This window comes from Fundulus heteroclitus, chromosome 23, assembly GCF_011125445.2.
Source record: "Fundulus heteroclitus isolate FHET01 chromosome 23, MU-UCD_Fhet_4.1, whole genome shotgun sequence".
Classification (NCBI taxonomy): domain Eukaryota; kingdom Metazoa; phylum Chordata; class Actinopteri; order Cyprinodontiformes; family Fundulidae; genus Fundulus; species Fundulus heteroclitus.
In genome coordinates this window covers 19,096,806-19,117,902 of record NC_046383.1, presented here as the reverse complement: position 1 = coordinate 19,117,902, position 21,097 = coordinate 19,096,806, and the positions used below count along the sequence as shown (strand labels likewise).

Genomic DNA, 21,097 nt, shown 5'->3' with positions numbered 1-21,097 from the left:
GTGCCAATACTTAATGTCACCAAAGCTCACCAAAGTTCATGGGTCAGATTGGCCTCCTTTAGCAACTAAGCCTCACCAAATCTGGGCCCAGAACTCAACATTTGACCAAAATGGTGTGTAGCGCCATTTCCCACAGGTGGGTGGTGCTGTATTGGCGGGGGGTGGGGGTGGGGGGGGGGGGGGGGGGGGGTGGGGGGGTCGTGTCTGGGCATCCTGCCAGGTCCTGTTGGAGTCCAAGGGCCAATAGGAAAGCATGTGAAATCCAAAATGGGACAGAAAAGTGACTCATGGCTGATAATCAATGGAAAATTAAAAAATGTTAAGAGGAAGTGACATTACATTACAAAGTTTTCAATAATAAGGAGAGCCAGCGAAATGCTTGTGGCAGGAAAGGAGGAGGTTATGTATTAACATAAAATAAATTAATAAACAATACATAAAATAAAAAAAATTAAAAAAAGAACATTTGCCCCCCCCCCCCCCCCCCCCCCCCTTTGCAGCAGTGGGCCCAAGCGGCCCCTTAGTTCACCTATGGCTGGGACCGGCCCTGGCTGGCTGTCTGCAGCACGGAAAACTCCCAACAACTGCAGCTTACTCGCTCAATTTGGGGTTGTTGCCGGTCTGAGGTGATTTGCGAAAAATCTATAAATCCTACACCAATGAGGGATACATTTCATGAATCCAGACAAAAAGACCTACATTTTGATGTATAATTTGTCTAGGTAGAGTGAAAATTGAGCGAGTAGGCTGAAGTTGTTAATTCTTTTTTGCATAATTTTGACTTTGGGTTGTTGCCGGTCTGAGGTTATTTGCGAAAAATCTAAAAGACCTACACCAATGAGGGTTACATTTCCTGAATCCAGACAGAAATACCTACGTGTTGATGTGTAATTTGTGCACGTAGAGTGAAAATTGAGCGAGTAGTTTGGTGTTTTTTGGAGAATTTTGTCACCATGGTAACTGAAAATGGCGTGATGAGAAAATGATAAAAGATATCCACATTCCGTTTTCACTTCTGAATAGTTCAAAGATATATCTACAAACTGGAAGTTAAACGATGTTCGTAGGTGAAAGCATGACAACACAGTAGAGCGTTGAAAATGGCCCTTTTTCGGTGGTTTTTTGCGAATTTTGTTCCAACCGTAACTGGAAATGGCGTCAAGTACAAAAAGTCCGCATCGCATCGTCGAGACGAACGTTTCGATATATAGTATGTGGGAGTAGACCCTGCGGTCCGGCCTGTATTAACGGTGACAGAAAAATAATAAGGAATTATAATAATTTTAAAGAAACCCTTATTATGTGCATAGTATAAGGCCTCCGCCATGCATTTTCAATGCATAGGCGGGCGCCTAATTAGATAACAAATAGAAGATCTAGATTTAGAAATCTTTATTGAAACATAAAGACAATGTGCAATATCAAATATGACATCTTGTGAGAAAGTAAAGTAGAAATATAACAAATAAATTTATATCTTACATTAAGGTTACTAATATGTTGTGATATAGTAATGTCATCATTAACAAAATCTGACAGAATTTTTTTTAGTTTGTCAAAAATAGACAAAGAATAAAACTTGTATTGTATTTACATTAATGCTTTTACAGTCATAATTAAGTAAAATAAATGTATTTGTGCAGTAATACTAATTATATATATATATATATATATATATATATATATATATATATATATATATATATATATATATATATGTGCTAAATATACAAGAAAACACAAATTCAAGTAATGTATGCAAAACAAATGTGCAACATAGCAGGCAGAGGACAGATCAGTGCAAGACTTAAGCTTTCCAAATTTCCCATTTTTGTACCTCAAAGCAAATATTGAAGAAAGAAACAGTTTAAACATTTTCTAACAGTCTTGGAGTGGAGGTTATTTCTTCATCTTCTTTTCTGCAGATAATATAAATTACAACAATAACAAATAAAGTGATAACAAATAAAGTGAGTGCTGCTGCTGCTGCTCCCACTACAATATGAGAACTCTTCGTCTTCGATTGCGGTGGCAAAGTCGGTGCCTCCAGTTGGTGCTGATGACCAGTTTCTGTGAAGGAAATTTAATATTGTTGTTAAACAGTTAATTTAAATATTGTAAAAGGTTTTATATCAATTTGAGTCAAATGTCTGTACAAGTACCAAATTTAAGAAAGGGGCTTTTCTGTCAACAAATCTCACCAGTGACATTGAGTGTGCATTTCTCAGAGCCGTATTCAGAATTAGTTTCCACTACACACACATAAACTCCAGAGTCCTTGGTACCGAGTCTCAATATACCAAGTCTGATTTGTCCTTGTGTGAGGCTGTCTTTGTCACTCTGGACTCGTCCAATAAACTGTTCATCCTGAAACTTTGACACCTCAACACCTTTATGAAACTGATACAGCACCAAGTCTCTGTCATCAGTTTGCAATGCACAAAAAATAAACAAATCATTCCAGGGTCCGTCAGGTTTGGTTGTGAACATCCACTCCAGTGTGATGTTATGTCCCTCCTCCGCCTCATAGTAGCTCTGTTTAATGTTCACCTTGAATATTTCTGTTGAGTAGACAGAAAGATGAATGAGATGAACTGGAACACGGTAATCTTTACAGAAGTTTCTATCACTCGATGAATGCTGTTTTGTTAGGGCTCTACTTGATTGTCTCCTGGGGTCCGTTCTTCATACGTTGCTTAAAACATCCGAGATAAAATGATAAATCCAAGATGATATCATCCGGCTAATCATGATCCGGCTAATTGGGTTCTTTGAACATACCTGTTGTTTATGATTAGTATGGTTGGATTGAGTTATCTGAGACAACTGCGCGTTCATGCGTTTGTTTAAAAGGGGAAATGTATCGATAGTAGAAACAATGATCAGCAACTCTGCTTTTGGCTGTTCAGCATGGCCAAAGAACGCCCACAGTTTTTCTCCCAAGCAGAACAAGAGCTTTTAATGGAAGGTTATACTGAATTTGAGTCATTAATTAAAACGACAGGTAACACCTCAAAGTCTACTAAAGCCAGGAGAGAGCTGGCAAAAAATAGCATACAAATTAATGCGTAAATACTGTCCATGGTAGATGTTTCTATCACTTTCTGCAGTATGAATTTATGCTTTTTAATAATTTCATATTTATTTTGTTCTTTTATGTCAGAGCCTACACGGGACCCATTAGAACATGGCGAAAAAAGTGAAGTACAAGAATATTCTTCAAAATGGTAGCCTTTAATTATTATACTGTATTTTAAAAAGCAAATTTTTCCTCTTTTTAAAGGCCACTGTTAAATGGTGTGTTTGTCTGTTTATAACAGTCACCAAGAAAAAGACTGAAAAAAACCCAGGTTCTTTTTACTTTTGTTGCATGAGGCATGTTTCACCCTTTCTTTTTCTTTCACAAAATGACACATAGTGCCATCCGTTCCCTATATAAAAACCACAAACCACACGGCACCTTCAACAAAAAATTTAGTATTTTGACCTGAAAAAAACGCAAGAGGAGAAATTGAAGTCCACAACTTGAAAAAGAGAAAAATTGCACTAGCGATCGAGTTGCTTTAAAATTACCTTCAGAGTAAGTTCTAATACACCATTTGACAGTAGTATTGCTGACTCTACATAACTATCTCTTATTGAAGGCAAAAGATGACTTGCTGTCTTTTCTTTATAAAGAATTTTTTAAATAAAATGACAGGAACTAAGCATTATTTGTTTCGTCTTTTATTAAACACTAAAAAATTGTGTTCCACAATTCCCTATCTCCTCTGCTTATAAAGCTGCGATCTAATCGTGTTTACATGAAATAAGCCTGCTCTCGAGGAGGCTTAAGCTTGCGCACATGTTCAGCTAACTGAGTTAGCGACGTATGAAGAACAGACCCCTGGTCAAACTTGTTGATCAAATGTTGCAGGAGGACCTGTGTATTTTTTTTTTTTTTTGACAGAACAAACAGAAGTTGGAAACTGACCACAGAAACATGGCTTGAGACAGATGAGCAGCAGGATCCAGTGGATCATCTTCTCCCTAAAAGAGGAGACAAAAAAAAAAAAAAAAAAATCAACACGCGTTCCCTTATTATCATAAGGTAATTATACAGTGATCACTAAATTGTATTTTTGCAAGGTTTCTAAAACTTAAGGCTGCATAATCGTATTGAAGCACTTAGAAGATGTTTAGCGTGTTATTAGAATAGCTATTAAGCTGAAATAACCTTTTATTATGCTTTGTAGCTATTTAATAAGTGGCTATAAATCAGTCTCAAAAAGTACAAACCTAAATACCTAGATCATGCTCTTCATAGATCACCAAAATAGAATGTGTAAGCACTGATCCTTTTCAGCAGAACAAAGTGTACATGTTAAGTGAACTAAAGTGAAAGGCACAGGGCAGTGTTAGTTGCATTTCTTTCTGCTTGACTGGACCTCTTTCAGATCTGCAAACAAGAAGGCTAGATTGAATTAAGATAAGATAAAATAAGATAAGAAATTATTTTATTGCCCCACAATGGGGAAATTTGGGTGTGACTGCCAAAAATATGAAGACAAAGTTATCCACTAGAGCAGGGGTTCCCGAACTTATTCGCCGCGCAACCCCTTCAGTGTCCCAACCGGGTTAACGCACCCCCAATCTTCAAAAAAGAAAATTCAGTTGTAGTTACAATCCAACCGTCATAATTAAAGTTATGTAAATAAAATTATAACAATTTGAATTTAACTGCAATTAAGTTACACACAACATCCACAACAGAATCCTGAGGATTTTCAGGTGCACCCGTAGTCAGCGTGAATCCAAAGAAAGAAAGAGAGGCTCAGATCGGCTACACCTCCACAACCTGAAACGTCTCTGAAGCAGAGGACTAAACTCTGATGATCTACCTGTGTGCGTGTTCTCACTTTATTTATTTCATGTACCAGCTTTTAAATCTGAGTCTGATTCAGAATTTACGCCACAGAATACAAACACGAAGAAGATTGATTTGATTTGTGTCCGATGACGAGCGAGAGAGCGAGCGAGAGAGAAAACTGGTACACAGAGTAACAATAACAGAGCGCTTAATAAAGCTGCTATTAATCAGAGAAATAAAGCGTTATTTTCTGATTGTTTCACAGTGGTTACATTCAGCAGGTAAACACGCCCAGGGCAACACACCTCAGCTCCCAGCAGCCCTGCCTCTTTAAAATGAACTGCGCTTGTCTGAATCACAATGAAAAGTATTACAGCTCTGTGCGTGAACATAGTCAAGAAACCGCGTCTGTCAACCCCCCAAACCCCCGCAGCGGAGGAGGCACTGATGTTATTTCATTAGAGAGTGAATCAGATTTAATCTTGCAAATAAAACTTTCTGCCCGAATTAAATTTTTCCTCTGCTGACGTAAACGACATAAAGTCAGGAGAGAGAAAGAAATTTTTCTTGATTCTCGCTCGCTTTTCCTTCTCCCGGATCCATTGCAGTTTTGATTTCTCTCTCTCTCTCTCTTCCCATCCTAATTTATCACCTTAAAAGCCTCGCGTACCCGACAGTTTCCCTGTTTTCAGCCAATTGAGCATATTTGCGAGAATGATTGAAGCAGAGACCACAAGCCGTGTGTGCATATACAGCACAATGCGTACATTTCATCTTAATATGAAGCGTAGACGAAGATTTCTTCAAAAATAAATACATTTTTGTGTGAATACTGTAACTTTCCGCTAAGCAACAGACCAAGGTTTTGCTGCTAACACTTTATTTTAGGATGAACAGAACCGGGGTCCGTTCTTCATACGTTGCTTAAAACATCCGAGATCAAACGAGGCATCCAAGATGATTTCATCCTGCTAATCCTGATCCGGCTAATTGTTTTCTTCCAACACACCTGTTGTTTACAATTAGTATGGCTGGATTCAGTTATCTGAGACACCTGCGCGTTCATGCGTCCCTTTAAAAGGGGAAATGTATCGATAGTAGAAACAATGATCAGCAGCGCTGCTATTGGCTGTTCAGCATGGCCAAAGAACGCCCACAGTTTTTCTCCCAAGCAGAACAAGAGTTTTTAATGGAAGGTTATGCCGAATTTGAGTCATTAATTAAAACGAAAGTGAACACCTCAAAGTCAAGCCAGGAGAGAGGGCTGGCAAAAAATAGACAAATTAAATGCGTAAATACTGTCCATGTTAGATGTTTCTACCACTTTCTACAGTATGTATTTTTGCATTTTAATAATTTCATATTTACTTTGTGCTTTTATATCAGAGCCTCCACGGGACCCACTAGAACATGGGGAAAAGTAAAAGTGAAATACAAGAATATTCTACAAAATGGAAGCCTTTAATTATTATACTTTATTTTAAAAAGCCACTTATGTCAAGAGATCCAATATCAGTGTCATTCCTTAGAGACGGGAAGTAAAGAACACGTGCAAACTGGGAATTTTAACTAAAAATTCTTCCTTTTCCAAGTCATCCACAGTTTACAAGGTAAAACTGTATTGCTCCGTGTCTAGATAATCCATCCATAGTTTTTTCTAATACAATATATGGCTCGACAGGAAGCAAGCCTTTCAAAGTAAAACTAAACTTCACAATAAAATGGCCTGAACAAATCTTCTTACTGAATATGATAAAAATAAAAAGCAAACCGTCATAAAAATAACTTAAATATTTTCTAACACCACTTTTTCCTCTTTAAAAGCCACTGTTAAATCATGTGTTTGTCTGTTCATACTAGCCACCAAGAAAAATCTCTCTACAATAGGGCTTGGGCGTCATGACGTATTACTTTGTGTGGCCGCCATATTGAATGCCTCCGCCGCCGCTACTCAGACTACTGCCTATGACTACCGCGTACTGTACTTCCTCTCTCAGCCGTGTTTTAATTTGATTATTTCACCTTAACTTGATTTCAACCATGGTAAACCGTTGCTGTATTGTGGGCTGTAACAGCGCAACACATGATCGCCATCGGAAAAACATAGAAAATGGGTTAACTTTTCACTGCTTTCCTGCCTGGAGGCGCAACCACGGAGTTGTCAGCTCGCTTGGATCGCGGCTTTAAGACTACCGATCATAACTTTCCACAGTATCCCGATGTCAATGAGAGTGTGTTCCCTGCATTTTCATTCTGGTAAGTTAAAGATGCACGGTTTTATTTAATAGCCTACAGTTTCTTTCCTTCAGCCACGACACCACATACATGCACATAAATAATAAAACGGCAGCGGGAAAAGGCTCAAATACGTGAGAAACCCGGAGGGTTTAGGGAGGGCTGGCAGTTAATGTTACTAACTAAACCTTTGAAACACATAGCAGCTAGTTAAAAGTACATTACATGAGTGAGTGGTTGTTAGCACTAACGGATAGCAGGTGCCAGAGCCCGTCTGAGCGCAGCTTACCTTTTATACGGATTACTGTGTTCCCACTGTTTGCTGGCTTTATGATCTGGCGCTCCTGAACTCATCCATTCGTAAACTGCACATGAGACTCCAAGGATTTGTAGCTTTGGAACTTTTATGAAGTATAGGCGCTCACACCGCAAACTAGGCAGCCAAAGACGTCTGATATGCAAAACAGTGGCAAAAAGTGGTCGTCGGCGCTCCATAATAATGATAATTTTGTCAACATACCGGTCCCTGGCTTCTCTAATGTGTCCCGGTAAATTTCAGATCCTTTTCGGGATTTTAACATATATTTTCTATCTATTCTTTCTAAACTCTACTTCTACATCTCTTCGTTCAACAACGTTATGTCAGAGGTATTTTAACGTTGCATTGCCATCAACATGGCCGCCACGTCCCACAATGCAACGCGGATCCCAAGCCCTATTACACTGTTGCGCTGCACTAAAGGATCCTGTCTATTGCGCAATACGCGATTAATTCGAAAAACTGGACATTGCTACGACAGACTTGCCTATCTCCTGCGCTTATAAAGCTGCGATCTAATCCTGTTTACATGAAATAAGCCTGCTCGCAAGCAGGTTTAAGTTTGCGCACATGTTACTATGATAACAAGTCCAAGATGAGTTTCGAAGAACCAAACGATTCAAGATCATGCCAAATCGTCAACAATCAAATCCAGCTAACTGAGTTAGCGACGTATGAAGAATGGGCCCCAGGACAATAGATTATGACCCCTGATAAAGTCAAAAGAACCCAGAGAACCAACTCTCCTTACATTTCAAAAATATAAACCGTCTGTTGTTAAAGTGGTTAAAACACACATCTGTCATCTTGTTTCTAAATCGACGCACGCTTCCTACTAAATGCCCAGCAGCAGATGGCTCTATCCAGCTACGTTTATAAAGCACAGACCCGGCTGCAGAAACAAATTACAGGGGGGCATTCCATTTTTTTAGGGGGGCACGCTTTTTACAAAAAAAAAAAAAAAAAAATGTATATACTTCGGGCTGAACAGTGGCTCTGTGACTATTCCTACAGTGCTGAAAAAGAAATTCTCAATAAAATCCCAAAATTTGAAAAAACAAACAAACAAAAAGCAATAGTGTAGTCCGTGTTGCCAAATTAGGAAGGTTTCCACTCAATTAGGTTTCTTTTGAACACATTGAGCTGGAACAAAAATTGCTTGTGGGCAGGTTGTAAACATTTGGGAAGCTTTTTCACAACAGTTGTTGGGCTTTTAGAAAGAATTACTAACAAAATATATCAAAATAGTTGTCAATGTCTAGAAAAAAACTAAAACCAATATAATAAAATGCCATCTCCTTCAACTCATGTTACCGATCAATTTATTTTTTAAATGAGTCGAATCTGACATCTGTCTTCTTTCTTTTAAAAAGTAGCATCTTATTAATAGAGTCCTTTGTTTCAACCGCGATGTTCCTTACAGCTGAATAATGTTTTCCACAATATTGAAGGTTCCCGTGTTGGAACTGGGCAGTGCTGTAACTTTTAGTACAGATCAACATGAATGCTTCATAGAGTTGTATCACACAAGAAGAAAGGTTTAGCTTTTATTTACAATTTAGGGTTCATCTCATTAAGTAAGTGACGTTGACGTACGAACCTGTGCCCAACAACGCGTCTACGTATATGATGTCTATGGGCACGGCCCCCCAATGCCCGCCCATGCCGCCGGGTCTGATAAAGACATCTGCTGTCAGAATGAATAGGAGGCAGCTCAGATCTCATTTTAATCATATGTTCACAGTGATCGTGACCTTTCAGACAGATTACACATATTTATTCAGAACCAAAACTATTTAAACTGAAGTCAAACTGGATGAAAAATGTATACGCACTTACACATTTTGCAGTTACATATTAATCTAATATACACAAAAATTATACACACATAAATCTCTCTCTCTCTCTCTTTCTTCACACATATATATATATATATATATATATATATATATATATATATATATATATATATATATATATATATATATATATATATATATAACAGCAGCACTTATCTACATAGGAGCAAAACTATATACAGACAAGTGAGAGCAGAGGTGCCCATAACAGCATTTAAAAATTATATAATACAAACCGTGATCTGGGGAAAAAAAATCAACAAAAAAAAACTAATAATGCATCTTAGAATCAAATACATTACAAAATCATAGCAAAAACTGTATAATATTTTACCCCCCATAAAATCTTACTTATGGAAGGTAATTCCCCAGGATCTGGTTCCTAGTTTCCTTTTATTTGCACACCCATAAGCGGTGTAAAAGTCGGGCTTTCTGGGACGGAGCTCTAAAGGGGTGACGTTTTCAGTCAGTGGATTTATCTGGAAATCGGGTGAGAATTCACCGGATTCAGAGTGTCTGAAAACATAAAGTACATTTTCCTGAATTGACGTGTATTCTGTCTGACTGCAGCTTGGTCTGACCTAAGATGGCCGCTTTGTCGGCACGCCTCTCACCCGACGACGCGGCGTCCACGTATACATGTCTGTGTACGAAACGACCACAACTGAGATGGTAACAAGTGGACAACAACGACCAGCAACATTTACGCTGTTTTACAAATAAATAACACTTTCAACTACATTTTGGTAAATCCTAGTGATGATGAGATGAAGCCTCATGAGGCATTGAACCACTTGAGCCAACTGGTTCGAGAAAGGGTTCATTTCTTGGAGCTTCATGTGCACATGAAACCACCTACTGGCCAGGTGTAAAATCACAGCCAGCTGTATCTTAACACGTGTGATGTATTGATTTTTTGTCAATTATGGCTCTTGGAATGACTTCACAAAAGGTGTAGGACGAAATCATTTGTCTACATAAATTATGTATGCACATATGTGTATAATAAAATTGTTTGAATGTATTCTCTGTGTGTAATTATTCCCAAAATAGTAGTGTCATGTGATTTGGCATGGTGTGTAATAATCAGACCTCTCAACTTTGATCAAAAGTTAAGAGTGAGATTATGCTAATTTTGGGGGCGGGGGGATTATGGTCAACAATTTCCCCTCAGCAGCAACACTGAAGCACACAGAGGTTCACGCTGCGTCTTTACGCACGATCCAGCTGCTGATGTCTCCCTCTTTTCAGCTCAATGCACTTCTAGACTGTTACAGTTTATAACATTCTCATCACCTTTCACAGCGACAGGTTTCTCAGTCAGTCGACGCGCTGATCAGACAAATTTCTATTGCTCTCGTCAGTGCGGCGGGCGGATTTTACCCTCGTTTGTGCGCTGCAGGGAAAATGCATAACTAAATACAGTAAAGGGCTCCTATAAAGGGAACAGGGGTACTGACAGGTCTGAGATGAAGCCCCTGATGTTACAAGTTCTTTAAAATGACCCTTAAAAGTGCGCACCTGAATTATAGCGCGAGGCAGCACCCACACCGAAGCGCCACTGATTCTATGTTGTTAAAAACAAGAGCATGAAACACAGCTAGTAACTCTCCTATTGACTTTAACTGGCACACGTTGCTACCGATGTGAGGACATTAAACGTAGTGATTCACGTTTTGAATGGTGAACGGTGATAAAAGCACCTGCTCCGAGGGAAAGCAGGGGGGAAGAGGAGCAAGCGCTGAGGCACAGAAATACAGTGCATGTAAATGTAAAATTAATAAAAAACAAAACTTATAAACAGACCAAGTGGCGTTTTAAACTGCATCTGGTTAGCAGAACTGTTTTATGATCCAGCGTGCAGCCATGACTGGTTCTGAATGAACCGGTCATCTGGCAAAATCTGAGCCACTTCCCGAAGCAGTCACATGGTACAGCCGGGCGGCGAGGCTTCGGCCGTCATCGTTTTCGGCTCCTCCCCTAAATGAAGCAAGCTTCTGCCAGGCGGATCATCTGCCAGTACCATATAACATAGAAAGAATTCCTGGATCCTCTGTGTCCTTTTTGTGTCTCTGCTGTGTCTTCTCTAGGAGGTTTTCCTTCTTGTTAAAGAGGAGTTTTCCTCTCCACTGTCCCTTCATGCATGCTCAGTATGAGGGATTGCTGCAAAGCCATCGACAATGCAGACGACTGTCCCTGTGGCTCTACGCTCTTTCAGGAGTGAATGCTGCTTGTCAAGACTTGATGCAATCTGCTGTGTTTACTTAGAAAGGAAACTTTTTGACCAATCTGTCTGTATGATTTGATTGAATTCATACATCCATCCATTTTCCAAACCGCTTTATCCCTCATGGGGTAAAGCGGTTTGCATTACACCCGCGCACGAGGCACGGGTGTAATGTGATTACTCACGGCCCAGCGAGCAGCCTGTGCGCTGAAAGGAGCGTTGAATAAGGAGGATTTCCCTGTAAGTGACACCCCGTGATGAAAATCTCTGCAGTGTCCAGACACGCACACACACACACACACACACACACACACACACACACACACACACACGGATCCAACTCCCCCCGTCCTCAACACCGAGGTGACAGAGCGAGACCGTTCACATTCACTCGCTTGTGTTAGCCTTCAAATGAGCCTGATAATAATGTCAGACAGTAAAAATGAGGACTCTGAATGAGTGGAAACTAGTTAAGGTGTCGGCATGAAACTACGGCTTAATTAAACGGGTTTGTGGAGTTTGCAGTCATATACAGTATCTGTCTAATGGATGCAAGATCTGCTTGACTAAATGTAAGGTCCCACACATAGATAGATAGATAGATAGATAGATAGATAGATAGATAGATAGATAGATAGATAGATAGATAGATAGATAGATAGATAGATAGATAGATAGATAGATAGATAGATAGATAGATAGATAGATAGATGAATGCATAATTAATTCTTCTCAAGATTAAGACAATGATAAAAACGATACTTAAACTATAATCTGTAAAGGAAATTTTTTACTAGATATACACCAATCAGGCCTTTTCTGGCAGATGCCAATTTCCATTTTTCTTTCTGGTCTGAGCAGCAAATTCTGATTTGATTGATCCTGTTTTATTTTATTTTATAAATTTCAACAACATTTTTTAATCAAATAAATCAAATCAAATTAGTGAATATTTTTATTCGTAAAACAATAAAATCCCCCCCCCCCCAAAAGTTTGATGTTGTAAAATAACAAAATGTGGAAAATGTTCAATGGGCGTGAATACTTTTGAGTTCCATTGTATTTAGAAAATGCACTCTGTCAGAATGATTAGAGAACCTTTCTGCTGTGTGGAGGGGTCAACATAACAGATACTCAACAACAAGTAAAACAAGAGAGCAATGTGTCCTTAGTGTTGGTTGTGACTCCTGACACAACACTGTGAAGCGTGTAGGCGACCGTTTAGGGAAAACAGGAAGTCTGCCATTAGGGAATGCCATATTTGGGAGCTGTTTCCTGAAATACCTGAGCTCCAGCTGAATGATGCAACATTCCCCCTGTTTAAAACATGCACGGCTGTAGTATTTAGAGACTTATTGGGTTATACGTTTGGATTATCTATATAAATAATTGACTGAATGTGTTTGATTTTGCCATGACTGTTTCAGTCATCTTGTGTCCAGCTTTTCTTTTTAAGTGTCTCTCCTCACGCTCACATACAGTGCTGCTCTTTTTTTCCATGCTGGGGAATAGCTGACCTTGACCCACGCTGTTTATCATTTCCCGTTGGACATAAGGAACTGCAGGACAAACTCTTTATCTTCACGGGTCTCCAAGAAAATAAACCACACGCTCTGGGACAACCCTCCGACGCTGCCTTGCTGGGCAGGCAGCTGTTTCTCCGCAAGTGTGACCTCAGCCTGGGTCCAGTTACTGACTCTGAGGGGTGGTCGTGCGGGAGTGACAATGCTGCTTTCACTGACCAGGGCAAAATCGTAATTATCAGTTTAAAACGAGAAAAAAGAACTACACAACAAGTGGGATCTCGGGTTTCAATTACATTTAAGAACATTTACAGACATTGTATCGTCTGGGTATTTTTGAAAAATTCAAGAACATTTCCTGTTTCCCTATTTTAGGTTAAAACCAACTGAGCTAATGACAATTAATCTTTAGAAATACTACTACTAAGCTATTTTTTAAGCGTGAAAGCTGCTATTCCAGAATCAAGAGTCTTTACTGAAATTATGTAACTATAAAGACATTTTGGTGAGACACCTGCTCAGAATGCACATATAGCACTCAGACACAAATCAAAAACATCAATGAAAAAACGAAGACTGAACATTAGAAAAGATGCTGAAAAGCACAAAACATCCTCAAAAATACGTTTGTGCAAGTTGTGACAACAAAAACCACTCACCTCACCATAAACACAGTTTGCTTTATATAATAAGCCTAAGGTACACCTAGTGGTTATTTTCAGCATTCAATAATTTAATATTATGTAGGTCAAGTATATTGACCTCATTGAAGAGAACAGTCAATTAAATCCTAAATGTGTCAACTGCATCCAGGACACACCCCTATTTGGCAACTTAATTATCTAAACAATTTACAATTTAATTCCTTTCTACTTCCGTTTTAAAACTGTAAACAAACAATCACCTATCACTTTATCTTTCATTATAGTGAAATATTTTTTAGGATAAAGTTCAAATCTCACATAAAATTCCATTGTAATTTCAGAAAACTCTATTGCCATTTGCTGTGGTTTAGATCTCATTCGATGAATTCTTCTGCCAATTTATGCGGCTGTTTTATTTGTGTTGTATTAACATATCTTTCTATTTCCATTTTATAGCCAGAAAAAATCCATTTCATACCCATACCCTGCAGCCTTGAGGGGGCGGGGCACGAAGCGCATCCTTTAGATTTAAAGAGACAGTACCAAAATGGGTTGCTCTCAGAGGAATCTCAAAACAAGGGTAAAAAAAGAGGAACATGGGGATAAATTAACAAGGATTCAAACCAAAGCAGCGCAGTTCCACTTCTTAAAGACCACAACTGAAACATTTCAATGTGAAAATGAAAAACCAAAAAGCATGACACGTCCCCTTTAAAATTATTATATATGCGTATATTTTTCTGTGTAGACACATTACAATAGTGAACAACAATAAAGATGCTAAAATGTCACGTATTTTTAAATTTAACTGTATACTTATGTCTGAAAACCTTAAATTACACCCTTGTGGTTAAATTTCCCACTTGGGCCAGATTATGACCCCTTTTTAAAAAACACCTACTTCATCTTGTTTCCCAATCGACGCACGCTTCCTACTAAACGCCCAGCAGCAGCAGATGTCTCTATCCAGTTACGTTTATAAAGCGGAGGCACGAAACGACCACAACTGAGATGGTACCAAGTGGACAACGACGACCAGCAACATTTACGGCGTTTTACAAATCAATATCAACATTTTCAACTTAATGAATATTTTATTAGTAATATCTACATTTTTTGGTAAATCCCAACTCCGGAGGAGGCCAGCGAAGGCAACGTGTCTATATCCCGATGAGACAAAGCCACTAATGTGAAAATGATGTTTTAAGTTTAAAAAATGGTGAAATCAGACCGAGGAAGTGAGGCGGTCTTTTTTTCATTTTTTTCATTGACAACCAGCATGGTAGCTCTAGCTGTAAGGAAGTTCCAAAATGGGTTGCTCTCAGAGGAATCACAAAACAAGGGTAAAAAAAGAGGAACATGGGGATAAATTAACAAGGATTCAAACCAAAGCAGCGCAGTTCCACTTCTTAAAGACCACAACAGAAACATTTCAATGTGAAAATGAAAAACCAAAAAGCATGACACGTCCCCTTTAAAACGATTATATACGCGTATATTTTTTCTGTGTAGATGCATTACAATAGTGAAGAACAATAAAGATGCTAAAATGTCACGTATCTTTAAATTGAACTGTATGCTTATGACTGAAAACCTTAAATTACACCTTTGTGGTTCAATTTCCCATTTGGGCCAGGCAATAGATTATGACCCCTTTAAAAAAAAACATACGTCATCTTGTTTCCAAATCGACGCACGCTTCCTACTAAATGTCTCTATCCAGCTACGTTTATAAAGCGGAGGCACGAAACGACCACAACTGAGATGGTACCAAGTGGACAACGACGACCAGCAACATTTACGCTGTTTACAAATAAATATCAACATTTTCAACTAAATGAATATTTTTTTAGTAATATCTACATTTTTAAATCCTAACTCCGGAGGAGGCCAGCGAATGCAACGTGTATCCTGATGAGACAAAGCCATTATTGCGAAAATTATGTTTTAAAGTTTAAAAAATTGTGAAATCAGACCGAGGAAGTGAGGCGGTCGTTTTTTTCATTGACAACCAGCAGTAGCTCTAGCTGTAAGGAAGTTGAGCTCAGTTCTAAACAATGCTTTAGCTTTTACTACAAGGAAGCGCTGTACGCATGGCCGCTCGTTTAAAGCGTTTCACCATTATTAGAAAGGGGTTATGTTTCGTAAAGTCCTCGTCGTTTTGTTCCTGCTTTTTGCTCATTTTCGCGGGTTATTAAAAGAAACGCCCATCGCTTGATGAAACCAAAGAGTAAAAAAGTTCGGACCGCCACTTTTAGTTTAATGCCACGTGTCTTCCAGCAGCACCGCCGGTTCTTCCAGCTGCTGCCCCTCACTCCACGGCTTTTACCATCATTATCACACCTACAAAACACGCAAAAACATAATAAATAATATACTTACTTCAAGTTGTGCGTCTTTTCTGAGAGGGAACAAAAAAATGGGGTCAGGGTAGAGTTTCCTTAAGAGTATCAAACTACTAATCAAAAGCCCATCGGGTTTCACGGTTTCATTTGTTGGTCAAATTTAAGAAGCTGAACCCATGAGTTGTAGTTTTTCCCTGTTTGTTTCTTCTTTGTTGAGTATGATGATGGTTTTTCTCACACACATGCTCTCCCTCTGCCTGCTTCTTTACAAAAACCCACGTTCTCCTATTTGACTTCTAATTCCCTCCTTCTTTTTACGAATGGGTGGAGAAGTCACCACCCTGTAGCTTTCTTCACTACCCCCTCCAGGGCAAATGGCCTGGTGCTCTCCCCTCCAAATAAGCTACATAGGACACACACGGTAGATAAACGCGTACTGATATGTAATAACCTAATTCAAAGGGAATTTCCACATGATCGGAGGCCATTTTTTGTTTGGTGTGACGCATTTCCACTCCAGATGTTTGTTTTATACCAATTTTATTAAGTAGAACTTCATGTATTGTTGATGTAAATGAATTCACTTTCCTTATATAACTCTAAATCACATGACAAATGTCATGTCAGGTCATGCAACACAAAAACTACTGGACCCATGAGAAACCCCCCCCAAAAAAAACATTTAAGGACGTTTTGGCGGTTTGCATCTAATCAAACTAAAGTTACTATAACTGTAACTATAACTGTAACAATAACTGCAATGACTAATGTGCAATAACTCAATGCAATTACTATTTAATTCACTGTGCACTATCCTGTGCAATAATACTGCACAGGTTTTAAATAATCCCTAATTCAAAGGGAATTTACACATGATCGGGGGCCATTTTTTGTGACTGATGTGCAATAACTCAATGCAATTACTATTTAATACACTGTGCAATAACCTGTGCAATAATACTGCACAGGTTTTAAATAATCCTGTTTAATAAGCGACTTCAGCTGTATAGATATCTCACTACCTCACTGTTGTTATTACCTGGTACCTCTTCATTCCATTTATTTATAAGTCACCTGAGTGTACATAAGTCACCCTAAATATCTGCTTTATTTCCCCTGTACTTTTATTTATTTTTTATTTTTTGATACACTGTACATATGTGGACACACTGTATATATCTTATACCTTTCCTCCTTTTGGCACCTTTTTTTTGTTTATTAAGCCGATGTGTGACAAGTAAATTTCTCCATTGTGAGATCAATAAAGCCCTATCTTATCTTATCTTATCTTCACTCCCTTCCCCCACTGTGGCAAGCATAGGGTAGTAGCGGGGAGGAACGATTCTCTTTTAAAAGAACAAAACCTCAAGCTGAACCAAGATCAGGATGACTGACTATCTGCTGTGACCATGTGGGAGTTGAGAGGAAAGATGCACAAATCCATTTCAGAACAGAGTTCTGTAATAAACACACTATCGTTAACTCTTCCTTTTCAGGGAAGGAGTAGTAGCAGCCTAGTGGTTAGAAGAGTGCACTTGCATTCTGAGAAGGCTCCAAAAACCTGATTTGAACCCCACAGACTGCTACTATGGGCCCCTGGCCAAGACCCTTAGGCCCAGATTGCTCCCTGGGCTCCGTAAGCTGCCTCTGATCCCGAAGGTATGGGTTAAATAAAGATTTCATTGGAATGTACAATTGCAATGACAAATAAAGATTTCTCTTCTTCTTATGGACTTTTTTCATACTCATATGAGATGATCCAGTGAGATCACAAGAGGGTCCGCTTTAAGAACGTGCAGTTTGATTTGTGAAACCAAAAGCACATGTAACATGGCAGGATCTGCCTGAGTAATCTGTATTAAAAAGTGTTTCAGCCATTTCAATTAAAGGTACATATTCACATTATTTGACCATAAACAAGTTACCTATTGGGAAATAGCATTCTAATGTATTTAATTGGCATTATTTTCAATTAAAAGGTTTTAACCTTTGACTTTAATTTATGTCATTCTTACTGTGATGCTGTGTCCTTGTTTGCATTTGGTAGGACTTGCTGGAACTTGAAATAGGAGTAGGTCGGGTTGATCTTCAACCACGCTGAGCTGTCAGTTATCCGCAAAGCGTTACAGCAGGGTCGGCCTGGTCGGGACTTATTTAGTAGCTTTATCAATGGCTGCCATGTGGCTTTCTAACAGTTCTGCGTTACTGCTGATAGATGCTCTTCATCACACCCGTTGTTGGGGTCCTAAAAGGCTAAAAAAGGACTATCAAAACATTATCTGGAGGAATGCTTGGGGTATATAGCCTTGTTTTATTAAAATTAATTTGATTTTGGTCTTTTTGGTATAGGCATACAACCTGGCTATATACCAATAAAATTTAATTCATCTTATTTATATGAAGAGCCGCAAAACAAAAGACAAACAGATCAAATTCTTATCCAGCTATGTGGCATGTAACTCTAAATTCAATTTAAACATAACATTTTGTTCCAAAACAATCAAATCATGTAGTTACCTCTAGATTTGTTAAAGGCCCATTGCAATGCTATTTACAGTAAAATATGGGTCTTTCTGCATGGAGTTTGCATGTTCTTCCTGTGCATGTGTGGGTTCTCTCCGGGTACTCCGGCTTCCTCCCACAGTCCAAAAACATGACTGTTAGGTTAATTGGTCTCTCTAAATTGTCCTTAGGTGTGAATGGTTGTGTGTGAATGGTTGTTTGTCCTGTTTGTCTCTGTGTTGCGCTGCGACAGACTGGCGACCTGTCCACGGTGAACCCCGCCTCTCGCCCAGTGAACGCTGGAGATAGGCACCAGAACCCCCCACGACCCCATGAGGGATTAAGCGGGTCAGAAAATGGATGGATGGATGGATATAGACAAATTCAGATGATTGCAATGCTGATTGGTAAAACAAAAAAGAAAGTAAGCCTTTTATTTATCTCGGGAAGCCAAATTCATTGCATTGAGATGATTCTTTGCAGTAATGCCTCCTCTTAAACAAGCATATAGCAAATGTGGATGTGAACCAATCCTGTTTAACAAGAGCAAATGTCCTTGAGAGCAAGGCTAAGTATAATTACCTGCCTCAACTGACCAGTGGTGATGAAGAGAACACAAAGCAGTCACACGAAAAAAACAACAACACAGATTTTTTTTCCAGAAACAAAATTTATGTCCACAGTTATTGGCAGCTTACAGCTCTGTGAATGGCTTTGTATTGGAGTGGAACATTTATAACACAAACCAGGGGTCAACATAGCAGATGGCAGCGGTATCTCTTTCAATGTCTTTGTCCGGATAATGACACAGGTAAACACAGACAACACTAAGAAAAAAAAACAGTGAACATAAAGGTAATTTAAAAAAAAGTGGAAAGTATGCTTGAATGGAAAGTAGTAGGAGAAAGTAGCATGGTGAAGAAAATAGCTTAGATGTCATCAAGCAAACTAAAACAACACCAGCATATCTGTGGAAGTGTTGGTATTATTGGGCCACAGGGCAGCATTCAACACTATTGATCACTCCATTCTGTTACCAGCTGTAGCGACTGGAAAACTGGGTCGGCCTTCTTTGTACTTGACTGGTTTAAATCCTACTTAAAGGACATGAACTTTTTGTGTCAGTAGGTAACTTTACATCAGAGATGACAAAAATCACATGTGGGGTTCCCCAAGGGTCCATGTTGGGTCCCCTCCAGTTCAATATCTACACGCTCCCCTTAGCTCATTATAAAAACAATTACGGTAACATCAGTTACCATAACTTTGCAGATGACACACGGCTCTACATCACCATGTCACCTGGTGACTAGAAACCTGTTCAGTTGCTGAGTAAATGCTTAGAAGAAAAATCAATGCATGGATGTGCCAAAAGTTTCTTCAGCTGAAAAAACAAACAAAACTGAAGTATTATTTTTTAACCCACAGAGGTGCGATCAAAAGTTAGCACACAGCTTCAGCTGCTTCAGCCAGTAACCACTGATCAACCTGGCTGTAGTGATGGACTCAGACCTGAACCTTAATTAGAAAGTTAAGGTCTGAGAACTGATAACAAGTGTTATCAGTTCTCAGACCTGATAACTCAGACTGATAACACTTGTTATCAGTCTGAGTTATCAGGTCTCAGAACTGATAACACTTGTTATCAGTCTGAGTTATCAGGTCTCAGAACTGATAACACTTGTTATCAGTCTATCAACTCCCCAGACCACTCTTCTGGCTCCAGCCTACTCCGCAGGCCCAGAACCAGAACCAAACATGGAGAAGCAGCATTTAGTTCTTATGCTCCATTTATCTGGAACAAACTCCCAAAAGACTGTAAAAGTGCTAAAACGCTGAGTTCCTTTAAATCAGTCTTAAAAACCTATTTGTTTAAAGTTCCCTTTGAATTTTAATGTTGAAGTTTGTAGTCCAACTTGTCTTATATCATGACCTGCTGCTGCTAGTCCACTGCTATGTACTTTCCTCTGTAATGTACATACTCTAACTATTAGCTTACTCAAAAAAAGGTACCTGATAAATAAAGGTGTGTCTCACCATTCCAGTTTTAAGTCGTTCAGGAACCACAAGAAGTCTGAGAGCTACGTGTTTCATTGGGAACATATGGAGCGATACATTTCATAAAATAGGATGGAGCTTTGTCCTTTGGGGCTTTATATGCATGATGATGAATTCCAAGTTTATATAGAATTTATGGAACCACTGAGACAAACTAAAGGCTGAAAAAATATGACCCGTTCTTTGGATTCTGCAGCAACATTTTGGATCAGCTGAAGACATTAAGTAATTTTTTTTGACATTCCAACATAGGTGTAGTTATTTCATACATGCCTTAACCAGGGTAGGGCTAGAAACAGCCATTATTACAGGCTTTAAACTGGCTGCTTTGGAAACCAGATCTGTCTGGACTGAAAACATTTAGGAGCTGGAAACGAGCATTTAGCACCCGAAGCACTACAAAGGAGATAAGAACGGGGCGCAGCTGCTAGTCTTTAAGCAAGGTCTGTCTCGTTTTCCTTTTAAAAACACAAGCATATTCTTACTTATATGACTACATTATCAAGTTTGAAGTGTTCAATTCTGATTTCAAGTTT

At 38.9% G+C, this 21,097-nt stretch overlaps 1 protein-coding gene across 1 annotated transcript in view; it reads right to left on the bottom strand.

Annotated features, from left to right (window-relative positions):
* Positions 1–16,296, bottom strand: part of slc43a1a (solute carrier family 43 member 1a) — a 57,768-nt gene extending 41,472 nt beyond the window's left edge. Inside the window, exon 1 of the mRNA XM_036127118.1 lies at positions 16,039–16,296. The gene's annotated coding sequence lies outside the window, so the exon portion shown is untranslated. The remainder of the gene's footprint in view (positions 1–16,038) is intronic.
* Positions 16,297–21,097: the final 4,801 nt, after the last annotated feature.